At 47.0% G+C, this 23,487-nt stretch overlaps 1 protein-coding gene across 2 annotated transcripts in view; it reads right to left on the minus strand.

The window, feature by feature from the left end:
- The window catches only part of BACH2 (BTB domain and CNC homolog 2), a 182,327-nt gene that overhangs the window by 85,134 nt on the left and 73,706 nt on the right, over positions 1-23,487 (minus strand). The window contains exon 1 of one of the 2 annotated variants that reach the window (XM_029047530.2): positions 5,608-5,830. The exons of the other annotated variant lie outside the window; for it this stretch is intronic. The gene's annotated coding sequence lies outside the window, so the exon portion shown is untranslated. Of the gene's footprint in view, positions 1-5,607; positions 5,831-23,487 lie in introns of those variants that run through there. 2 annotated transcript variants of the gene reach the window in all.

Below are 23,487 nucleotides of genomic sequence, written 5' to 3' on the forward strand. Positions count from 1 at the left end.
CACAAAACCCCAAAATCAAAAACCCCTCGGAAAGCATGGTGGTTAAATACGCTGAACCGCTGATGGAGTCTCATAACAAGACTACAGAGGAGCTCCTCGTTCAAGGTCTATTTCCCAACCACAAACAACAACAACAACAAACAACAACGGCGGCGGCGGCAATCACAATGGCAGGCTCGGCAACCCCCGGCTCGCGATCGTCTTGGGAGGCACCCGAAGAAACTCCGCTGACTTTCCCGCGTCCACATCCGTCACTTCGTAAACCGATTAACAGAGGGGGAGGGCGGATGGAAAATGCCCGATGAAAACTCATAATTCCTCCCCCCTCACAGCCCATCGTACTGTAATATCGCCCGCTTTGTGCTGACAACCTTTTCTTTCCTCCCCTCATTCAGACACAATGCCTTCAGGTCTGTCTAAGTAATGTAATTTACTGGAGTGGGACTCCCTTGATACTTTCTGCAGCAGCACTCTGTGACGGTATCATTTATACTCTACACTGTCATGCCCTGATACATCGGCTTTTATCCCTCATTCATCGCCGAGTGTGCCATTTCCCTTTCCATTGTGCCCTTTTCTCCAGCGTGGGTACAGATTTAACTCCATTCATCCCTAATTACCAAGCCCACTCGAAATCTCTGCGGCAGATGGATATCCTGCCTCCGAATGTCAATCGCGGGGAAAATTCCGATTTTTCCTCGAGATCCATCCATGAACAATAAACTCTAAAGTGTTCCGTGTTGGGGGGGGGGGGGGTTGGGGGAGAGTCCATTAAAAATGAAACCAGTTATGCAGAGATGCACTTACCATACATCATTAGGGTTCGTCTTCTTGGCTAATGTCTTCCATTAGTCTAGCAAAGTAATAACAAGCCCCAGACTGACCAGTGCCTTCCAACGGGATTCGGAAGACGTCAGCTCAAATGCGGCTGTTGTGCAGAGCTCGGACGACACTACGTCAGGGTGTGGTGGACTGTGGGTTAGGGGTTGGGGGGGTTCCCCTTTGGGTAGGGGAGGCACCATGGGGGGAAGATTCAACTCATCACCTTCTCCAGCCTGTGACTCTTCCCAGGAAGGTCAGGTTAGGACATGGGGACACGGCTCCTCACCGTCAGATTTAAAGCACTCAATCACCTTGACCCCTCCTACCTCACCTCGCTACTCTCCTACTGCAACCCAGCCTGCACCCTTCGCTCCTCTAATGCCAAACCTCTTACCGTACCTCAATCTCAGCTATCTCACCGTCGACCTCTCGCCCCCATTCTGCTTCTAGCCTGGATCGCTCTCCCTCCTCATCTCCATCAGACAATTATTCTCCCCCACTTCAAAGCCTTATTGAAGGCACACCTCCAGAGATCCCTAAGTCCTCTTTTCCTCCTCTTCAACTCCCTTTGTGTCATCCTGACTCGCTCCCTTTATTCATTCCTCTTCCCAGCCCCAGAGCACTTATGTACATATCTGTCATTTATTTATGTATATTACCGTCTGTCTCCTCGGAATGTAAGCTCGCTGTGGGCAGGGAACAAGTCATATTGTTGTAATGTACTCTCCCAAGTGCTTAGCTCAGTGCTCTGCACACAGTTAAGCGTTCAATAAATACAAGTGACTGACTGAAGCAAGAGTCCTGGGATGCAGTAGGCACGAGGATAGCCAGAGATGAAATGGGGCAACTAGACTGGAGGATCCTTGAGGGCAGGAATAAAATCTAAAAATAAATTGTGGTATTTGTTAAGTGCTTACTATGTGCAAAGCACCGTTCTAAGGACTGGGGGATACAAGTTGTCCCACGTGGGGCTCACAGTTTTTTAATCCCCATTTGACAGATGAGGTAACTGAGGTACAGAGAAGTTAAGTGACTTGCCCAAGGTCACACAGCTGACTAGCGGTGGAGCCAGGATTAGAACTGTGACCTCTGACTCCCAAGCCCGTGCTCTTTCCACTGGGCCACGCTGCTTCTCTAATAGTGTCTACCTGCTCTGTGGTACTGGACTCTCCCACATGCTTCATACAGTGTCCAAATAATAATCATTGTGTGTTTTGTTAAGTGTTTACTATGTGCCAAACACTGTAGTAAGCACTGGGGTAATACATGAAATCATCAGGCTCCATATTGGGATCACGGCCTAAGGAAAAGGGAGAGCCAAGTAGTCAATTCCTATTTTGTAGATGAAGGAACTGAGGCACTGACGAGTTAAGTGACTTGTCCAAGGTCACGTTGTAAGCAAGAGGCAAAGCAGGGAATAGAACCCGTGCTCTTTCCACGGGTTTCTCCTCTACACAGAGTAGAGAATGCTCAAACGCTGCTTCTCTACGTGCAGTAGGCACTCAGTAAATAGCATTGGTTGATTGAAATGAACTTCTCTGAGCGGAGAAGCCCTGAGAAGTGCATGATGAGGGATGTATTCTGAGTGGCATACTTTCTAGACAGCTTTGCAAATGGGGTTGGATTTAATCAGGAAAAAAAAAAAAAAGGAGGGAGCTTCACTGATCTGGGTGACTTGGGAAACACCTCAGTGTCGTCTTATAAGGAATTTCGCCACGCTCCTGCCACCTCTTTGAAGGTGATTTCACAACATGGGGTCTACCCACCCCTGGGACACTAGGGCAGATCATGGGACCCTAATTTTAAGGATAAAAAGAGCAGACAAATAGGCAAACCAAATCATCCTATAAATGGTCACCCACCAGAGCGGACCACCTAAATCCCATAAGTGGAAAATGACTGCTACTGCTTCCTTAGCAATTTCAATCCATTGTTTTGGGATGATTCTGTTTCTTCTTCTCCTACCAGAAAAGTGGGGAAACTGAGTCCCGGACAGGCTCAAGGTCTTGAAGAGAGTTAACCGCAGAGTAGAAATTGCGAGCCTTAGTCGCAGAGTCTGTATAAACCCTCCTCTTCCAGATGTGTACCATGTGCAGTGTAAGGTTTACAAAAGATAAGACAAAGAAAATGTTGCACTGCCTAGCAAACAAAGAGACTTTTCCACAGAAAGATAGCACATGTTTCTTCCTTGTCAGCATCTGGTCACGGCCCGAATTGAGCCGTACCTATGATTATAACAGATGTAATATTTTCCACAGGGAATTGCACACCGCCACGGAAGCTAATTGCTCCTGAAGTTTTGCCCATTCCCACCTGAAATATTTAAAACCTTTCTTGATTACATCATTAGCTCTCTCTCTCTCTCTCTCATAATGTACACCAGCAGGTCCTACAATTAGCACACCCAGATGTTGGAACTGAAATAGCCCCGCTTAAAAGGAAAAGCACAAGCGGCGGGTAAAAATAACCCGATGCGCTCCATCCAGGACTGATTTTCAAAGGAGAGGGAGGGTCATGTCGGACTAAATTCATGGGATCCTGGCGGGCATGGAAGAAAACCCTGCAGACAACCCATTAATCCGGGGGAAAAAAAGCAGTTTCTGTGAGGTTTGTCCCGATTAGTGGGATCGGGGGACTGGAGTCGGAGTTGCTTGACTCTTCACCGGCTCCTCTGGTCTTTGCTGGGTTCATTATTGAATTCCAGGGGCATCAAGGGGTGGAGGGAGGAGGAGGAGGCCCCCGCTCACCCCAGCTTGGAGGGAAACCCCACTCGACCCCCGAAAATCTGTGATGCAAGCTCTTCCCGCTGCCTGTCGTCACACAAACACACCGTGCGCACCCAAGGCGGAAAGGAGTCTTGCCCCGGTGTTCGTTCTGGCTCCGGGGGCTTCAGCGATGCACTCCTCCACGCCTGCCACTTGACTCACCCCCTTTCACAAATGACGTCAAACCGAAAGGCTCAGAGCCCAGGCCGACCGACACATTCTTCGGAAATGCCACAGCCACTTGAAGAGCAGAACGGGGACAGCACCCGGGCCGGGACCGTCGAGGTCTAAATTTCCCTGCGAAGGCTGACATCACAGCTCTTGCGCGCTGCCTCTGGCCACAAACCGACCAGCTATCACTTACTGCGGTTGGCGTCGATTTAGCCACTCGGGGTAGGTGGATTTTCACTTTAACAGAGCCTGCAGGCCTCTGAGGTTCTCTACCCCAGCTCCTTGGAAGGCTATACCTTCCTCCGGTTCTAGCTGCAAGATCAAGGGGTCTTCCCATCGCCGTGGGTGACCCTAGGTCTCCCATCCCGGGGACTCCCAGATTCCCAGGCAGAGGCGTCCTAGCCCAATACGGACGCGGTGGACCTTCCCAAGTGCAACCGTCAGCCTCCCGGCGACACAATCTGCCTCTGAACAAGCTGAGCATTTTTCCCCCTCCCGCACAGGAGAATGCCGACAAACACTCACATGCCCTCTCCCCACCATCCCTGCCCCCCACTAAAACCAACCCCAAACCGGTGCAGAACCCTGACTGCGATGTACTTCTCCCAACAGACTACTTACCAGGCAGAGCACAGAGGTGTGTCAGCCAGTCATCAGAGCTAACGGAATGATTCTGCTTGCACCACAGATTCTGATTTGTATGAATCTTATTTTTAGCCACGCACAAAGAGCAATAAGTGGAAAATCTTATTGTAACCACTACTGTTTCTGGGCCTTCCACACCTGCCCACCTACTGCCCAAGCTGACAAATGAAAGAAGAAGAAGAAACAAGAAGAAGAAAAAAAAGCCCAGTACTTGGGCTCATCCTAACGAGAGATGCAAAGTGCCTCGAATGTGCTACATCTTTCCAGTTTCAAGTCGGGAGGTTCACTGTTGATGGCGGCCCCTCTCCCTTATATGCCAGGCAACCAGGAGCTGCCCCTCACTCTACAGAGGCTCTGGAGTCTAGGACCCACTCAATCGATCTGCAAATAGGTGCCGTCACTGAGTCCACAGAGAAGAGGCTTCCAAATGCAACCGGCAAGCCCCTGACAGAGTTCGTAGAGAGTCTTTAGTGAAGGAGGCACCGGGGAATTGGAAGGGAGACAAGGCATGGATTTGGGCCATCCTCAACCAACTCACGATAGAGCTCGCAAAAACCACCTTCCCTTACAGTCAACGAGAAAATCCCACACACTCAAAATTCTGTCTAGAAATTGGTCACCCCCAAAATTAAAGAAAAAAAAATCCCTTTGCATTCATAAAAGGAGTATCGGAAAGGCTCAACTGACAAACAGGGAACTTTGGGGGCAAGATGGATTTTGCTGGCTTCGAAAATTCCACCCGACTTCATCGTGCCCTGCCAGCACCGATTCCACTTTGAATTCCACTGGGCTCCGGGATAAGCCTGCCTCCTCCCTTACGTATCCTGTCTGGGCATCTCCAGATGACACAAGCACGGGGAAACCAGGCAATCGGTCACCAGCACAGATCACCGCAGGTTGTGGGCACGACCACCACCGTCCATGCTTGCCCAAGGCCCCTGGAGAGGAGTGGATTGTGGGCAGGGGAGGGCGGAGGCGGGGGAGAGGTGACAGACCATTTTTGCTCTTGAGCTGAGCAGATTTTTCTTGGAAAGGCAAACTGCTCTACTCTCCGAAGCACCAATGATAAAGCTGGTGCTTCTGAGTTCCCTCTGCAAACCACAACAGCCAACCTGCACCGCCAACCCCCACAACCCCGGGTTCGTGCCGGGGGTTAAAAGAGCCATTTCCACAAAACAATCAAGGCACAGAAAGGTGTCTTTACCTGGGCTGGCTCATTATCCGCAGGCTATCGGCAATGCTTAGTCGTCCTCTGATCGATACGAGCCAGTCCCATCTTCAATCCTCCGAATTCACCTCTCCGCCGACCACTCGGCGACCAGAAATTTTTTCGGGTCTCAGCCCGGTATGTCCAGAACTTCTGATGTGTGTTGTAAAAACACGGGCAGTGGAGTATTATGAAAAAGTGGGTCATACACCATGGAACTACAACCACACCACCCCCAAATCAACCCGGAATGACTCTCCTGCAAGGAGGGTGGGAGGGGTTAAACAGCAGCGAAAGCAAAACTTTTATGTGGTGAGAAGTGTTTTAGTTTTCACTGGTTTAGGTTAGAGAAAGTTATTTCAATGTCAACTGCAAAACCAACCCTCTTTCAGGCCCTTCTTGAAATTAAACGACAAGGGTTGGCTGAGGATGCTTTTCTGTGGGAAACTTCAGACCCAAGGAAGATGGCTCGCTCTCTCCCCACCTCCCGCCACCCCTCCCCTCCAAAGGAAGGTTGGTGATCTCAGTCCCGGGTGACCAAATACACATCCTCCAACTGGGCTGGTAGCTGACTCAGCCTCCGTTAGGTGAGACTGACACAGCCTGGAGACAAATGGTTAGGAACTTCATCACCTATTCCAGGCCCAGAGACATCAAGAGGCTTAGCTCTCCCTAACTGGGTGCAGGGACAGACCAGACTTCTAAGCAGGGCAGGCCCATCTCAATGGCGCAGGGATGACTAAACGGCACAGGGACGTCTAAATGACGCAGGGATGTCTGAACGGTGCAGGGACACCCAAACGGTGCAAAGACACCCAAATGGTGCAAAGATATCCAAATGGTGCAGAGATACTCAAAAGTGCAGGGATGCCCAAAGAGCACAGAGACGCCCAATCAGAGCAGAGGTGCCCAAATGGCGCAGTAATTCCCAAACAGCACAGAGACCCCCAAACAGCACAGAGATAACCCAAACAGCAGAGAGATCCCCAAACAGTTGAGGGACACCAGGCAGTTCAGTTATTCTGTTGAGTGGGTCAAATTTGCCCTTTGAGCAGTGAAGAAAGGCAGCAAAGGGGATTTCCTCCAAAGGAGATGCCTCCGCTTCACTGGGGACTGATTTACTGGATATTAATGATGGTGGGTTTTTCCCAATCCAAAAGCCACCTCTAGCCTCATATTTATATGCATATATATATGTATATATATATATATATAAATGTCTCCTCCCTTATGTATATATAAAAATGTATGTACATATTCTCCAATCCGACAGCCACATATTGATCTGTACCTATACTAAATACTTGTATATATAGGCATGTATTTTCATCATCAGTAGTACAGTTCATTTTATCTTGATTATTCTTTTAGTAAATGTTTTTGTCCCTCTCCCGTACTGGAACGTAAGCTCCCTGTGGGCAGAGAACACATCTCAGTTTTTTGTTGTACTTCTGCGAGTGTTCAGTTCAGCTCTTTGCACTCAGAGGATGCAGGTTTATAATTTAATGATAAATGACATTATTTCTACCACTATTATGACTACTTTTACTACCACTACAAGGTGGCAGTAATCAAGCTAGGCAGATCTGTGAAATAATAGGCAGGGTGAACCAGCAGGGTTTTGGGATAGATTGAATGTGGAAGTAAGTTCCAGGAACTTAACTACCAACCCCAGGAACTCCCCTGGTCCACCCTCCCCGCCGCCATCTCCCTGACCTTTCAATTCTATTCAATCGTATTTATTGAGTGCATACTTTGTGCAAAATGCTGTAATAATAATGATGATGATGATGATGGCACTTGTTAAGCGTTTACTATGTGCCAAACTGTTCTAAGCGCTGGGGGTAGATACAAGGTAATCATGTCGTCCCATGTGGGGCTGACAGTCTTAATCCCCATTTTACAGATGAGGCAACTGAGGCACCGAAGTTAAGTGGCTTGCCCAAGTTCATACAACAGATGACGGAGCTGGGATTAGAACCCATGTCCTCTGATTCCCAAACCTATGCTCTTTCCACTAAGCCACGCTGCTTCTAAGTACTACGCGCTTGGGAAAGTACAATACAACAATAAATGGACATATTCCCTGCCTTCTGACTCAGAACAAGCCAATCCCCTGCCACTCATTCCTTTCCTCATCCCACACCATTCACATCAAACAAGAACCTAAAGCTTCCATTTTCCCAAGCAGTTTTCACATCAATTTAATCCCCAAAACAATGAGGGAGGAGGGAGAGACAAAAAAAGAGAGAGAGAGGAGTTACTCTTCCTAATTTTTAGATGAGAAAACTGAGACTCAGAGAAGTAAAGATATTTACTTGAGGTCACCCAGCAGGCCAGGTGCAGAGTTGGGGCTAGAACCCAGGACTCTGGATGCCCAGACCTGTCACTCTTCTCAAATGCCAGATGCCATCATATTTATTCTCACCAGATCCTGCTGACTCCATCAGGTCATCATTAAACTCTTTCCCAGGAAATTCATTCTATAAACCCAAACACCAAATGCCCAAGGCAACTCTGAGACTTTTGCCAGCATACGCACCGCCCATTCGAAATTTAGGATCGGGCCCTGACTGTTCCAGGGAAGCGGAACGGCCCAGACTTTGAAAACAGGGTCAGGCAACTTCCCAAGGATTAAAAAAAATGTGAATCATGCATGTTTTCACCTGAGTCAGTGTCTTGAGACTTTCACGGCCACCCAAATGCACACCAGGTGAGGCCCAAGGGACACTGTTTCTCTCAATCAGACATTTTCAGGGAGACCCCAAAAATGTCTGGTGTCAGCTGGAGACCGTGGCCCATCCTGGGCCAGCCCACGAGTCCTGAGGGTGAGGGATGGGCAGGGAACGTGTCTACCAACTCTGTTATATTGTACTTTCCCGAGTGCTTAACACTGTGCTCTACACACAGTAAGAGCTCAATTAATATGACTGATTGATTGATTGATTAAGGGATGAACGGTTTCCAGGAAGGTTCGACCATTTGATTCTGGGATTCAGTGACTCAAAACTGGCCTGGTTAAGTGTCCTGTCTGGGGAGATTTTGGTGACGGAGCTTAGCTCGGGGACACGAGGGTGGGAAAGTCTCATTCTTAGTCCTTGGAGCCCCTCCCCTATCGGCAGGGAGTCCCACCTCACAACATCTCCATTTGGCAGGTGGGGACATAGAGAGGCCCCCCAGAGACCGGTCTGTGGGGGGAGACATCTGGTGGGCCACATCAAGCTTCCTTTATCCGTCACCTGAGGCCTTCACTGGCCCAGTGAACCATGTCACCCCCTGGGGTCCCCTCCACCCGACGAGTATGACAGAAATGAAAGTGACTCATGTGCCCCGAGCCAGACCAAGGGACTTCGCGGACTGAGGACAAGCTAAACCATTTGGCTCTTTCAGTTAATAAGCAATCAATCCACTGTATTTATCAATTAATCGATCGGCTGTATTCTAGCGGGTGCTTACTGAGTGCAGACTACGGTACTGAACGCTTGGGAGAGTACTTATAACAGAGTTGGCAGGCACTTTCCTTGCCCACAACGAGATTACAGTTTAGAAGGGAGGAAAGACATTAATATAAATAAATAAATAAATTACAGATACATGCGTAAGTGCCGTGGGGCTGAGGGAGAGGTGAATAAAGCGGGCAAATCCAAGGGCGAGGGTGATGACGCAGAAGGGAGTGGGAGAAAAGGAAATGGGGGCCTAGCTGGGGAAAGTCTCTTGGAAGAGAAGTGCCTTCAGTGAGGCTTTGAAGGTGGTGAAGACTGATCATCTGTTGGATAGGGAGGGGAGGGCGTTTCAGGCCACAGGCAGGACGTGGGCAGAGGTCGGCAGCAAGATAGAAGAAATCGAGGTACAGTGAGTAGGTTGGCATTAGCGGAGCAGAGTGCGTGGGTTGGGTTATAGTAGGAAAGTAGTGAAGGAAGGTAGGAGGTGACAAGCTGCCTGAGTGCTTATAATAATGATGGTATTTGTTAAGCGCTTACTATGTGCCAAACCCTGTTCTAAACGCTGGGGTAGATACAAGGTAATCAGCTTGTCCCATGTGGGGCACACAGTCAATCCCCATTTTGCAGATGAGGTAACTGAGGCACAGAGACAGCACTTGGGAAAGTCCAATTAAACTGAAAGCTCCTTGAGGACTGGCACTGTGTCCACTAACTCTACTGTAGTCTTCCCAGTGCTTAGTACAGTGGTCTGCACAAAGTAAGTGCTCAAAAAATGCCTTCCCTTGATTGACTGATTTCCACTGAGTCCCAGCCCTCCAGCAGCTCACAGTCTTAGGCCTTCCTGCTTCTGTTTTTTGGGCTTTCCCACCCCAGTTCCGCAAGGGTCATCCCACCTTCCGGCCTCCTGTCACATTCGGATCCCAGAGGTGACCAGGGACAGGTCTTCTCTCCAGGGACACAACTTTTCGCATGCATTTGCGAGACAAGAACTCCCCCTTCTAGACTGTGAGCTCCTTGTGGAGCAGTGTGGCTTAGTGAAAAGAGGACGGGCTTGGGAGTCAGAGGTCATGGGTTCAAATCCCGGCTCTACCACTTGTCAGCTGTGTGACTCTGGGCAAGTCACAACTTTTCTGTGCCTCAGTTACCTCATCTGTAAAATGGGGATTAAGACTATGAGCCCCAGGTGGGACATGATAACCTTGTATCTACCCCAGCGCTTAGAACAGTGCTTGGTGCATAGTAAGGATTTAACAAATCCCATCATTATTATTATTGTGGGCAGAGAATATGTCTACCCTCTCAGTTGAATTGTACTCTCCCGAGCACTTAGTACAGTGCTTTGCACACAGTAATAAGTGCTCAATAAATACGACTGACTGACCAGTATGTCCCTGTGGTTACTAACTTGAGAGTGATTGGGACCAATATCTACTGGCCAGCCTGATGAAGGCTACTAAGCACAGATGGGGGCCAAGGGAACATTTGGGGATTTCCCCACGAAGGTGCAAGCCCTGGTGTGACAGGGACCATGTCCAACACGTGTCCATGTGGATAAAGCACAGGTCCGGGAGCCGGAGAACCTGGGTTCTAATCCCCACTCCACCACTTGCCTGCCGTGCGACCCTGGATAAGTCACTTCGCCTCTCTGGACCTTAGTTCCCTCAACTGCAAAATGAGAATTACGTACCTAGTCTCCCTCCTGTTTAAGACTGCGAGCCTCATACGGGACAGGGACTGTATCTGACCTGATTCATTTGTATCCAGCCCAGCCCTTGGAACAGTGATTGACACATAGTGAGTGCTTAACAAATACCATAAAAAAGATCAACTCATATCTTGTCCAAAACTTAGGATGGTGCTTGGCACACTGTAAACTCTTAGCAAATACCACAAGTAGAAAGTGTCTCAGGTCGTCTGCTTCCAAGACAAGCACCAACTACTCAAGTGCTCACCAGCTGCACTTTCCTATCAGGACAAGCAAGTTGAAATTCACCTGCCCTGCCCAATGCAGAACTGGCACAGGGGGAAGGTTTGTTAAGAATTTTGAGCTCTTTCAAAAGTTCAAAGGTACATCTCCTTATACTCTATTTCCCCTAGATGAAATTCATTTAATTTCTATTCTCCCGGGACTGTAAGCTCCTTGTGGACAGGAAATGAGTCAACCAACTCTATTGTATGGTCCTCTTCCAGGAGCTTAGTACAGTGCTCTACACCGAGTAAGCACTCATTTGAGTCTTTGAATGCATTCTGGCCTCGCAAATAAGTCCCAAGAGCGGCTCAGCCCACACAACTCCTCCTCTCTGCCTTATCGTACCAGAAGGCTAGTAAAGTCAGTGCAACCCAAAGCTTTTCTACTTGCCTGATATAACTTGCAACTGGCCCTGGGCTATGTCCAGGGCTAAGAAGGTGCCATTATCTACCTTAAAGGCAAGATCAGCATTGGGCTTCTTGCCCTCAGCCGGCATTATATATACCCATAAGAAGTGTAATCAGTCATAACCATTTAATACTCAGAAATACACCATAATGAACTGGGCCTAAGTACACCATAATCTCCTGCCCCCTACATTCAATTTCTGAAGGTGATTCTGAGACTATTTTTGGGTAGGGCCTCAGCGTATTAGCAGAGGATGAAATTTAATAATAACAACAGAGGTATTTGTTATGAGCTTACTAGTTCCAGGCACTGTACTAAACGCTAGGGTGGATAAAAGCAAATCGGGTTGGACATAGTCCCTGTCCCATGTGGGTCTCATAGTCTCAATCCCCATTTTAAAGATGAAATCACTGAGGCCTAGAGAAATGAAGCCATTTGTCCAAGGTCACACAGCAGACAAGCGGTGGAGCCAGGATTAGAACCCATGACCTTCCAACTCCCAGGCCCTTGCCACGCTGCTTCTCATATCACCCAAGAGATGGAAACAGAGACCAATCTTCCTCCTGAGCTCCATGTTCTCCATCGTACTTTTCTTAAAAGGCGACATCGATGATGCATCACCTTTTAGCTGGAGTGGGGGAGAGGGGGCTGAATTACAACTTTTAGACTCATTTTTAAAACTAAAATGCTTGATGGGCTTTTATCCCCCGATCAAACATTCTCACGATTCCTACTCGCCTACACTATTTTACTTGGGAGGAGGAATCGGAACCCAAACTTACATGTAATTTTTCTAGGTCCTGCGCTGCCTTGGATCCTCACGACGTAAGGGACTGGATGAGTGGGGCAATGAGAAGGCTATAGCCATCACTCCAAGTGGGGACCCCAAAACGTTGGGGGGGGGGCGGGGAAAGCCTGTGGCAAGTCAATGGGCTTCCACCTAATTAGGGAAACAAAAAGTACCGATGAGTAGAGCAAAGGTGTCTGATTTGCATGGTAAAAGTACTCTTCGCTCCCCTGTTCTGTCTGGGTGTTTTGGAAGCTGTGTTGCTTCTTCTTCGCCACACATCATGGCCCATGAATCAGCCCATGACCGGAAGAACGGGGTGGGGGGGTTGGCTTCTAGAAAACACAAGAATCCTCTTCTCTTCCAGCCCGCGCCACACTAATGCCACAGGCTCTTCCCTAAAGCCTCGAGTCCAGGAGAACTCTAATACCTGTTGAGAATTTCCTCAGGATCGTTTCTGACCTCCAGTGATTTCCTTTAGCAAAATCGACCCAAGCTTTTGGTGAAAAAGAGTCTTCCCCTGTGGTTCCAAGGAAAAGAAGGCCAGAAAGCCAAGTCTAACAATTATCGCTTCCCTGAGAACCCTGTTTCAACCTGGATGACCATTCTCGTGCTCAGGAAACTCTGTTTTCATCAGAGTACAACCAGCAATCCTCATCACCACCCGATGACCCTGTAACTACCCCAGAGCAAAGTAGAGTGAGTGCTTGGCACACAGTAAGTGCTCAACAAACACCATAATTAAATTAAGTGGATCAACTCGTCGGCCAAATCTGACCTTGTTCTTCCGATCGATCTATCAATCGTATTTATTGAGTGCTTACTGTGTTCATTCAATTGTATTTATTGAGCGCTTACTATGTGCAGGGCATTATACTAAGTGCTAGGGAGAGGACAATACAATAGAGTTGGTAGGCATGGTCCCTGTCCACAGGGAGCTTACGATCCTGGTATCTGTCCAGAATCAGTGGGCATCGAAGAATTTGCATTCCCTTATTCTACTGTACTCTCCCAAGCGCTCAGGATGGTGTTCTGCACATAGCAAGGGCTCAGCAAATACCACGGCTTGCTTGCTTGATTGAATAGCTTCTTTCTTTCCCCAACAGAATTGCTCACTCGAAAGGCAGGTCAAGATAATCTGAAACAAAAGTGTCTCCAGAGTACACCTATTATTAGCTAACAGTGCAGCTGCCCTTGTCTGCTGTGTGACCTTGGGCAAGTCACTTCACTTCTCTGGGCCTCAGTTACCTTATCTGTTAAATGGGAATTAAGACTGTGGGGAAAACCCGATTACTTTGTATCTACCCCAGCACTTAGAGTGCTTGGCACATAGTAAGCACTCAACAAATACCATAATTATGATTACTATTATGACAATGGGTAGCAGGGAGTCCCCTTAGTGAGGGTAGCAAATTCAGGGTGTGGGGGAGGCATCTGGCGTCAGGAGACCCTCGGGGGCTCCCGACAGGTAAACACCCCTGTTTAGACTGTGAGCCCATCACTGGGCAGGGACTGTCTCTATCTGTTGCCTAATAGTACATACCAAGCACTTAGTACAGTGCTCTGCACATAGTAAGTGCTCGATAAATACTACTGAATGAATGAAAGGGGAACCTTCCCTTTGGGCAACCATTTGAAACCCTGGCCTCTTTGCTCTATTTCAATCAATCAATCGTATTTATTGAGTCCTCACTGTGCTTGAGTTAACACGATACAACAGAACTGGTAGGCGTGATTTCTGCCCCCAAGGGGCTTATAATCTAGTGGGGAAGCTACTGGGTCCAGTTAATTTCATCTTCAGTTCATCCCCTGTCCCTTCTACTTTATGAGAGCTTATTATAATGTGGCAGACCCTATTCTTTTATGGCATTTGTGATGCGCTTACTATGCCCCAGGCAATGTGCTAAGGGCTGAGATATATACAGGCTAATAAGGTTGGACATGGGGCTCACAGTCTTAATCCCCATTTCACAGATGAGGTAACAGAGGCACAGAGAAGTGAAGTGACTTGACCAAGGTCACACAGCAAACAAGTGGTGGAGCCAGGATCAGAACCCAAGTCCTTCTGGCTTCCAGGCTTGTGCTTTATCCACCAGGCCACGCTGTTTTTCTGTATTGTACTCTCCCAATTACTTAGAATGTTACTTTGCACAAAGTAGTTGCTCATTAAATATCACTGATTGATTTGAGTGAGTGAATGACCCCAAGAAAGGCCCTACCTCCTATGGACTGAACGGTGGCTTGGGGACGGTACAGAGGGCAGTCTGGATGATCTGGGGATGACTGACTACAAGCTGCTTGTGGGCAGGGAACATGTCCACAACCTCTATTGGACTGTACTTTCCCGAGTAATAATAATAATGTTGGTATTTGTTAAGTGCTTACTATGTGCAGAGCACTGTTCTAAGCACTGGGGTAGACACAGGGGAATCAGGTTGTCCCACGTGGGGCTCACAGTCTTAATCCCCATTTTACAGATGAGGTAACTGAGGCACAGAGAAGTGAAGTGACTTGCCCACAGTCACACGGCTGACAAGTGGCAGAGCCGGGATTCGAACTCATGACCTCTGACTTCCAAGCCCGGGCTCTTTCCACTGAGCCACGCTGCCGAGTACTTACTACAGTGCTCTGCAAATAGTAAGCACTTAATGAACACCACTGATTGACTGACTGATGGATCGATCAGCTCTCCCACAGGGAATCGCTGAAGATATGAGGACTTGTTAGACCGGAGAGGTGCAGGCTAGACTAAGCCCCTCTTTACCTCAGCTCCTCCTCCCCTCCCCATCGCCCCAACTCACTCCCTTTGTTCTACCGGCCCCCACCCCGCTCCAAAGCACTTGTGAATATATGTATTTATCTATAATTCTATTTACTTACATTAATGTCTGTTTACTTGTTTTGAGGCATATATATCTATAATTCTATTTATTGCTATTGATGCCTATTTATTTGTTTTGATCCCCTTCTAGACTGTAAACCTGTTGTTGTGGGCAGGGATTGTCTCTATTGCCAAATTGTACTTTCCAAGCATTTAATACGTGCTCTGCAATATGACTGCTGAATCATATTGAATATGATTATAAATATGATTGAATGAATGAAAGAATAAATGGGTGTGGGCCATGACTGAAGTTAAAAATATTTACAGAGGTTAAGAACAGGGATGAGACGGAATTGTTCTTCATCAAGATTCCCAATACTGGGAAGAGAAGAATCTTTTGAAGTTGGAAGAGGGATGGCCCCAAATAACCAGAAGGAAACCTTCTCTGTGACTGTGCAGGTTGAAAACACCTGTTCTTTCCAAATAAATCCATGATGAGGGGACCATCATGAGTCACTAGAAGAAAATTTAGGGATGTAGAGGGAAATAATAAGAACAGTAAAATTAAATGCTTATTATGTGCCAAGCACTGTGCTAAGCTCCCAGGTAGATACGAGATAATTCCATCAGACGTGTCCTACTTGGTGCTCACAGACCCCTCTGGACTGTAAGCCCCCCTCTAAGTCAACTCTGTTACACTGTATTCTCCCAAGTGCTTAATACAGTGCTCTGGACCCAGTGAGCACTCAATAAATACCATAGATTGGAGGGAGGAATTTTACAGATGAGGAAACAGACGCAGAGAGAAAAGTGACTTGCCCAAGGGCACATGGCAAGCAAAAGGTAGAGCTAGGATTAGCATCGATCAATCAACTGTATTTATTGAGCACTTACCATGTGCAAAGCCCTGTACTAAGCACTTGGGAGAGTACAAACCAACAGAATTAACAGACACGTTGCCTGGCATAATGAGCTTACAGTCTAGAGGGGGAGACAGACAATGATGATGACGATGGCATTTACTAAGCGCTTACTACGTGCCAAGCACTGTTCTAAGCACTTGGGGGGGATACAAGGTGATCAGGTTATCTCATATGGAGCTCACAGTCTTAATCCCCATTTTGCAGATGAGGTAACTGAGGGTTAGAGAAGTTTTATGACTTGCCCCAAGTCACACAGGGTACAAGTGGCGGAACCGGATTTAGAACCCAGGTCCTCGGACTCCCAGGGTAATGCTCTTTCTCCTAAGGCCATGCTGCTTGAGTGTTATTAGAACTAGTGCCTCCTGATTCCCAGCTCTTTCCACTAGGTCACCCTGCCTCCCTGGGAAATGCAAAGGTTACTAGGCGGAACACCCACAACTCAGAGGACAACTGTCCCAGAGACCGAGGGTCTCCTGGCTCCTCCTGGAGAATGCTGTGGCCATGACCAGAGACAAGGATGGGTGAGCGTGCATCTGTCTGAGAGCTGGCCCTGTTCTAACCCCTGAGGGCTGGTAAGCACACCCACCCCATCTGCAAAATGCATCCATAGTTTTGAATGAAATCTGTTAACAAAGAAAGAACTCCGTCAGCTCTCCCACGGACCATCCTCAATGCAAACACACACACCCCGGAGAAGTGGGTTTTCTTGGGGGCTTCTCTCTGACCCCCTCTAATCTCCGGAAGGGCCCTCAGGTTTTACACAAGACCAACACATGAAAGCAAGAGTTTTGACGCCTACAGTTGCTCTTGAGACATGTGACACTTCAACGCCCTGAACTTTACTGAACATCTTGAGCCAGTGCACACTACCGCGCTCTTCCATTTCAGGGAAACAAAATGGAAGGGGTGGAGGAGGAGGCTTAAAAAAATATTAGGAAACAGTAAAATAAACTTTCCTTAATGATCACACCCCAGAGGAAGAGCAGTTTACAATAAAAAAGGAACCCCAGGCCAAAAGCACAGCAAGAAGTGGATCATTTCCTGAAATTTGTGGTATCTCAGAGGATAGTATGTAGTGTTCTGGTAATCACCAAAATCCCCAGTGTGGCAGAAATGGCTTTTTATACCGTGTCATTTTCTGCTTGGATGTGCACCTTTCACATGGCCAAAGTGGCCACAAAGATGCAGAGTTTGGGAGCAGAGTTTGGGAGGCATCATTCCTGTTCCAGAGAAGAAGGAAAAAAGTTATGGTACTCGTTAAACACTTATTATGTGCCAAGCACTGTGGGTATCTACAAATTAATCGGGTTGGGGACAGTCTCTGTCCTACATGGGGTTCACAGTCTAAGTAGGAGGGAGGAGGATTTTAAACCCATTTTAGGAGGTGATTGAGGCACAGAGAAGTGAAATGACTTGCCCGACATCACAGAGAAGGGTTTAGAATCTGGGTCCTCTGACTCCCAAGCCAGTGCTCTTTCCACAGATGAGAGTCCTAAAGCAGGGGATTGATCACACTGCGGAATGGGCTCACTCATTTTGGGGATATAAATAAGACCCGTGGAACCAGCTAATGCTCAGAAGCCCAAACGGCACCACCCCAATCTGTCAACCTGCAATTCCCCAATTGAAGCCTTTTATCAACATCAGTGGTATTTATTGAGCCCTTACTTTGTGCAGAGCACTCTAATAATAATAATGATGGCATTCGTTAAGCGCTTACTATGTGCCAAGCACTGTACTAAGCACTTGGGAGAATACGATACAACAGATTAGGTACATATGTTCCCTGCTTACACAGCGCTTACAGCCTAGAGTGGGGTAGAAGGATCCCCACAGTTTGTACAACATGGATGTTACCAGAATCAGAAGGGAAAAGTCCAGACTCCCCCTCTTCTGGAAATACTAGAAACTTAGAACTGCCTAACCCAACTCATTCAGAAGGTGTTCAGGCCTTCACCCTACCAATCAATCGTATCTATTGAGTGATTCCTGTGTGCACAGCACTGTACCTAAGCGCTTGAGAGAGTACAATGCTTTGTAGACTCATTTCCTGTCCAAAACACGCTTGAAAGCATCCAAATGCCTCTCCAGTGATTGCCCAAGCACTCAATCACCTTGCCCCCTCCTACTTCACCTTTCTGCTCTCCTACCACACTTCGTTCCTCTAATGCCAACCGCTCCTGGACCTCGATCTCGTCTATCTTGCCCACATGTTGCCTCTGGCCTGGAATCACTCCCCTTTCATATCCGATAGACCACCACCCTCCCTGCTTTCAAAACATTACGAAAACCCCATCTCCTCCAAGAGGCCTTCCTCGACTCCCCCTCTCTATCTCCAACTGGACATTTCCAAAGCTTCCTACTTTAGACACCTTCTGGCTTCTTTGTTCAGTTTCCACGTGAATGCAGCCTCATTAAATAGTAAAGAAATCCACAGACTGGGAGCCCTCTGTGGGGCAGGGACTGCTTCTGAGAGCAGAGTCAGAGCTTAGGACCTTGGGCAAGTCACTTAACTTCTCTGTGCCTCAGTCACCTCATCTGTAAAATGGGGATTAAGACTGTGAGCCCCAAGTGGGACAATCTGATTATCTCGTATCTACCCCAGCACTTAGAACAGTGCTTGGCACATATAAGCACTTAACACATACCATAATTATTATTAGTATTAGGACATTGCTGGCACATACTAAGTGCTTAAAAATACCAGTATTATTATTACTTGGGAATTTTGTTGTATCCATCCTCAGCACCCAACTATATACATGTACGTTTAGTTATTTACTTTGACCTTTTTAGTAAAAAATAATTTTGTCTGACTCCCCTTGAGAGTGTAGGCTCCTTGAGGATCCTTACTGTGCCACTTCTTTACCCTGTCCTCTCCCCAACAATTAGTACAGGGCTCTGTATAAAGTAAGGGCTCGATATATATCATTGATTGATTGTTTGAGATTTCCCAGACAATCACAGGCAGGCGGCTGGCATCCTAAGAGACAAAAACCTCCTTTAGAGTGGGGCCAGAAAAGAAGGCAGTCTAAATTTTACTTTACGTTACCATTCCTCAGTTGTTGCTATTGCTATTGTTACTATTGTTATAGCTCCTGTAAGGCCAACCGAACCCATAAACATGACAGCATAATAATAATAATAATAATGATCAAAAAATGAGGTGGTATGCTAAATTCATTCAATCTTATTTATTCAGTCGCATTTACTGAGCATATACCGTGTGTAGAGCACTGTACTAAGCGCTTGGGAGAGCAGCATATAACAATAAACAGACACATTACCTGCCCACAATGAGTTTACAGTCTAGAGGGATTATTCTATGAGAACACTGTGCTAAACACTGGGGTAGATTCAATCTAATCGGATCAGACACAGTCCATGTCCCATATGGGGCTGACAGGCTAAGGGGAAGGAGAATGGTTAATGAATCCCCATTTCACAGATAAGGAACCTGAGACTCAGAAAAGTTAAGCGACTCACCCTGGGTACCCAGCAGGCAAGTGGCAGAGCCGGGTTTAGAACCCAGGTCCCTTTGATTCCCGGGCCCGTGCTCTTTCCACTAGACCATGCTGCTTCTGGGTGCCCCCTCCATTTTGTAAAGCTTCCTAGTTCCTTTTGAAATGGTTCACCTCGAATCTTGGCAACTGGCCCATCTGCCCACCTGGTCTCTCTTCCTTGGAACTCGGGAACCCCAGGATTCTTCTACTCAGTATTCACCCTTTGCCCACCGTCTCCAGTTCATTTCAGGCTACCCACTCAACAGCAGTGTTCAACGCTCAGCCCTTCACCAGAACGCTTTTTGGAGAGGGTGGTGGGTGAGCAGAGACGATACCTCGACAACTAAGTGTGAAAGCATTTTGTGTTTTCATTTCTTCATCTTTACTGTCAAGGAGACCTGGGGCAGCGGGTGCGGGGAGAAACAGACAGGGCCCAGAAGCTATCTGGAGGGGACAGATTTCATTCATTTCCAAGTCGAGCAGCAGCTCCCAGATGTGGTTACTTCTGTGAAGCCATTCCTGTTAGTGCAAACCTAAGTGTGCTTCAAGAAGGCCCTTCGCTGCTGAGAAAAAGGAAATGGTATTTGACTACAGAAACAGCCATAAATCTTCTAAGTGGATCCCCAACTGCAAACGGCGGGTGGGGGAACTTTTTTTTTTAAAATGGTATTTATTGGGCGCTTACTATGTACCAGGAACCGTTCTAAGTGCTGGGGTAGATACAATTAATCAGGTTGGACATAGTCCGTGTCCCACATGGGGCTCACAGTCTTATTCCCCATTTTCAGATGAGGTAACTGAGGCCCAGAGAAGTTAAGTGACTTGCCCAAGGTCACCCAGCAGACGGGACAGAGCCAGGATTAGGACCCAGGTCCTTCTGATTCCCAGGCCCGTGCTCTATCCACTAGGTCATAGCTGCTTTTCCCCACCCGCTGGGGTTGTGCTACAAGGAAGGACGCCTTCAGACTCCATCGCGTCAAACTGTTTCCTCCACCTGGAGGACCTTGAAGGAAATAGGAAGGCCGGGGTTTAGAGCTCGCGGTTGGGAAGGGACTCCCTCCCTGCCAGCATTCAGATGGCTGGTGGACCTGGGGTGGAAACCTCAACTGAGAACTGACTCACCCCATCTCTCGGGCTCCTCCTGAGGCCTGTGGCCAAAAGAAAGCAGGGGGTAGAGGAGAATTGGTATGGCTTCCCAGTTTCATGTGTCCCTTTTGGGTTTTCCACTGCCTAGACCCCTGCCTCGTAGGGTTTTTGATAAGTCTCTCATAACTCTCTCTGTGCCTGTAACTCTCTATCTCTCTACATCACATACACACACACACGATCCCTTTCCATCTACTAGTTTGATGGAAGGCCAAGGGGGCCACACTTCAGGATTAAAACAGCATGGCCTAGTGGATGGAGCACAGGTCTGGGAGTGAGAAGGACCTGGGCCTTCTCTGCCATTTTTCTGCTAGGTGACCTTGGGCAAGTCACTCAACTTCTCTGAGCCTTAGTTACTTCATCTGTAAAAAGGGGATGAAGACTTTGAGCCCCATGTGGGACAAAGACTATGTCCAACCTGATTCACTTGGATTTACTTGTACAGTAGAGAGCCTGGCACATAATAAGCGCTTAACAGACACCTTTTAAGAGAAAAAAAAAGGCTTGTTCACACTGCATTGAGAAAACGTTCAGGATGAAGTCATATCACAAGATTCTGTTTCATTTTAGCATGAAGTTCCTGGAATCTGATGGCAACGTTAACTCTAAACATAGAGTCAAATGGTACTTATTAAGAACTTACAAATAGCCATACACTCATAGACTGATGGGCTGTTTTTTAACCCCCAAGTTTTTAAAATGACAAGGAGCAACTGGCGTCAAATATATTACTCAAAAAAGCCGCGCTATAATGATCTAGAATAAAAAATAAAAAATGAGAAAGTACAATTCTGGTATTTTCTTTGGAACAGTTCTGCCTCACCCAAGATGTGTTCAAGGCAGGATACCCTAAAGTTTCCTCTTTTTATTTTTACTTTTTTTTGGGTGCCAGTAAGAACAATCATAATTGTGGCATTTATTAAGTAGTTTATATGTGCAGGCACTGTGCTAAGCAATACGAAAAGGCCAGTCACAATCCCTGTCTCATGTGGAGCTCACAGTCTGAGGGAGGGAGAACAGGTATTGAATCACCATTTTTTACAGATGAAGAAACTGAGGCACAGAGAAGTAAAGTGACCTGCCCCAGGTCACACAGAAGGCCAGAGGAGGAGTTGGGATTCAAACTCAGGTCTCTCAACTCCCAGTCCATGCTTTTTCGAGGTAATCTGATTTTTTAAAATGGTAGCTGGCAATTTGAAGATCGAGATCATGGGCAGTATCTCTTTTACCTTCAGGATTCATTCATTCATTCAATCGTATTTATTGAATGCTTACTGAGTGCAGAGCACTGTACTAAGTGCTTGGAAAGTACAAATCGGCAACAGAGACAATCCCTACCCAACAACTGGCTCACAGTCTAGAAGGATGCTAAGACAAGAGGGCTTGAGGTAGAGCACTCCTGGCTTGCACTCCCATAAGCAGCCTGGAAAAGTCTGAGCAGTAAAAATTATGGTAATTGTTAAGTGCTTAATATGTGTCAAGCACTGTTCTTGCTAGTCACTGCAGGGAGCAATATGAGGCCATCAACCTAACAACCCCTCTTCCTTTAATTCAACCGTATTTATTGAGCCCTTACTGTATGCAGAGCACGGTACTAACCCAAGCTGCACAATCGGTAGCTCGTTTTATTTTTTAAAGTATGTACCTAAAGTGGAGGTTGTTCCAATATAATGAATTTTCAAAAAAAATTTGCAAGAGTAAAGGAAGTTATTGAGCACCCCTGAGGGCACTGAACCCTCTGAACACAAAGGAAGTCCAAAACATATTCTCTGATCACAAGGAGAGGATACACAGAGGAGACAGATGCAAAAAAAAAAAATTTAAATAGTGGCATTAGAATACCTACATACGTATACACAAGTGGTCGAGAATAGATGTAAATCAATACATATAGGAAGACTAAGTTGCTATCAATCAAAGGCATTTATTGAGCGCTTGCTGTGTATAGGGCACTGTACTGTTTACAACTCAGGCTTCTGGGCATTAAAGGGGGAAGGCTTCTGGGACAAAGTGGATTTTGAAGAGGATTTAGAGGTAGGGGAAGAACTGTGGTCTAAGGGATTTGGGGCGGGGCTGGGGGGAGTTCCAGCCAGGAGAACAGTGTGAACAAAGAGTTGAAGGTGGGTGAGATGAAAATTGGAGAGAGTTGAAAAAAGTGGGGTCTAGTGAGTCTGGGGTGAGTCAGAATGAAGAGTGCGAACCGGAGAGTGGCGGGTTGAGGACCTGACATGTAAAATGGAGATAGCTGGTAGGCAGCCTTGAAGACAACCAACGGTAAGGAGCTTTTGTTTGGGGTCAAAGGAGACGGCAGCCATTGGGAGTTTCGATGACTGATGCGGTCTGAGCCGTGTTTCATAAAGTTAATCTGGGAAGGACTGCATGTCAACAAAGAGCCAAGTGAAAAAATACAAAGTCATTGTACCCGCAGCTAAGAAACAAAGAGGGAGGTAATGTGTGGCAAATATGTGGCGGTCTTTCACGGGGAAAGAACTACAGAAGTTAGAGATAAGGAGGGAAAAAGGTAAAGGGGTCTGTGGGACAACTCCACTGATTATGATTGATGCCAAATGGGGCAACCCGCACATGGATGATATTATTGCTACTGTTATTATTGATAACAATAATATTGGTTAAGTGTTTAGTACAAAATAATCAGATTGGACACCATCTCTGGACCACGTGGAACTCAAAGACTAACGGGGAAGGGATAATAATAATAATAATAATGATGATGGTATTTGTTAAGCGCTTACTATGTGCCAAGTACTATTTTAAGCACTGGAACAGGTAATAATAATAATTGGGGTATTTCATTCATTCAATCGTATTTACTGAGTGCTTACTGTGTGCAGAGCACTGTACTAAGGGCTTGGG

The sequence above is a fragment of the Ornithorhynchus anatinus genome, chromosome 19 (genome assembly GCF_004115215.2).
Source record: "Ornithorhynchus anatinus isolate Pmale09 chromosome 19, mOrnAna1.pri.v4, whole genome shotgun sequence".
NCBI classification, from domain to species: Eukaryota; Metazoa; Chordata; class Mammalia; order Monotremata; family Ornithorhynchidae; genus Ornithorhynchus; species Ornithorhynchus anatinus.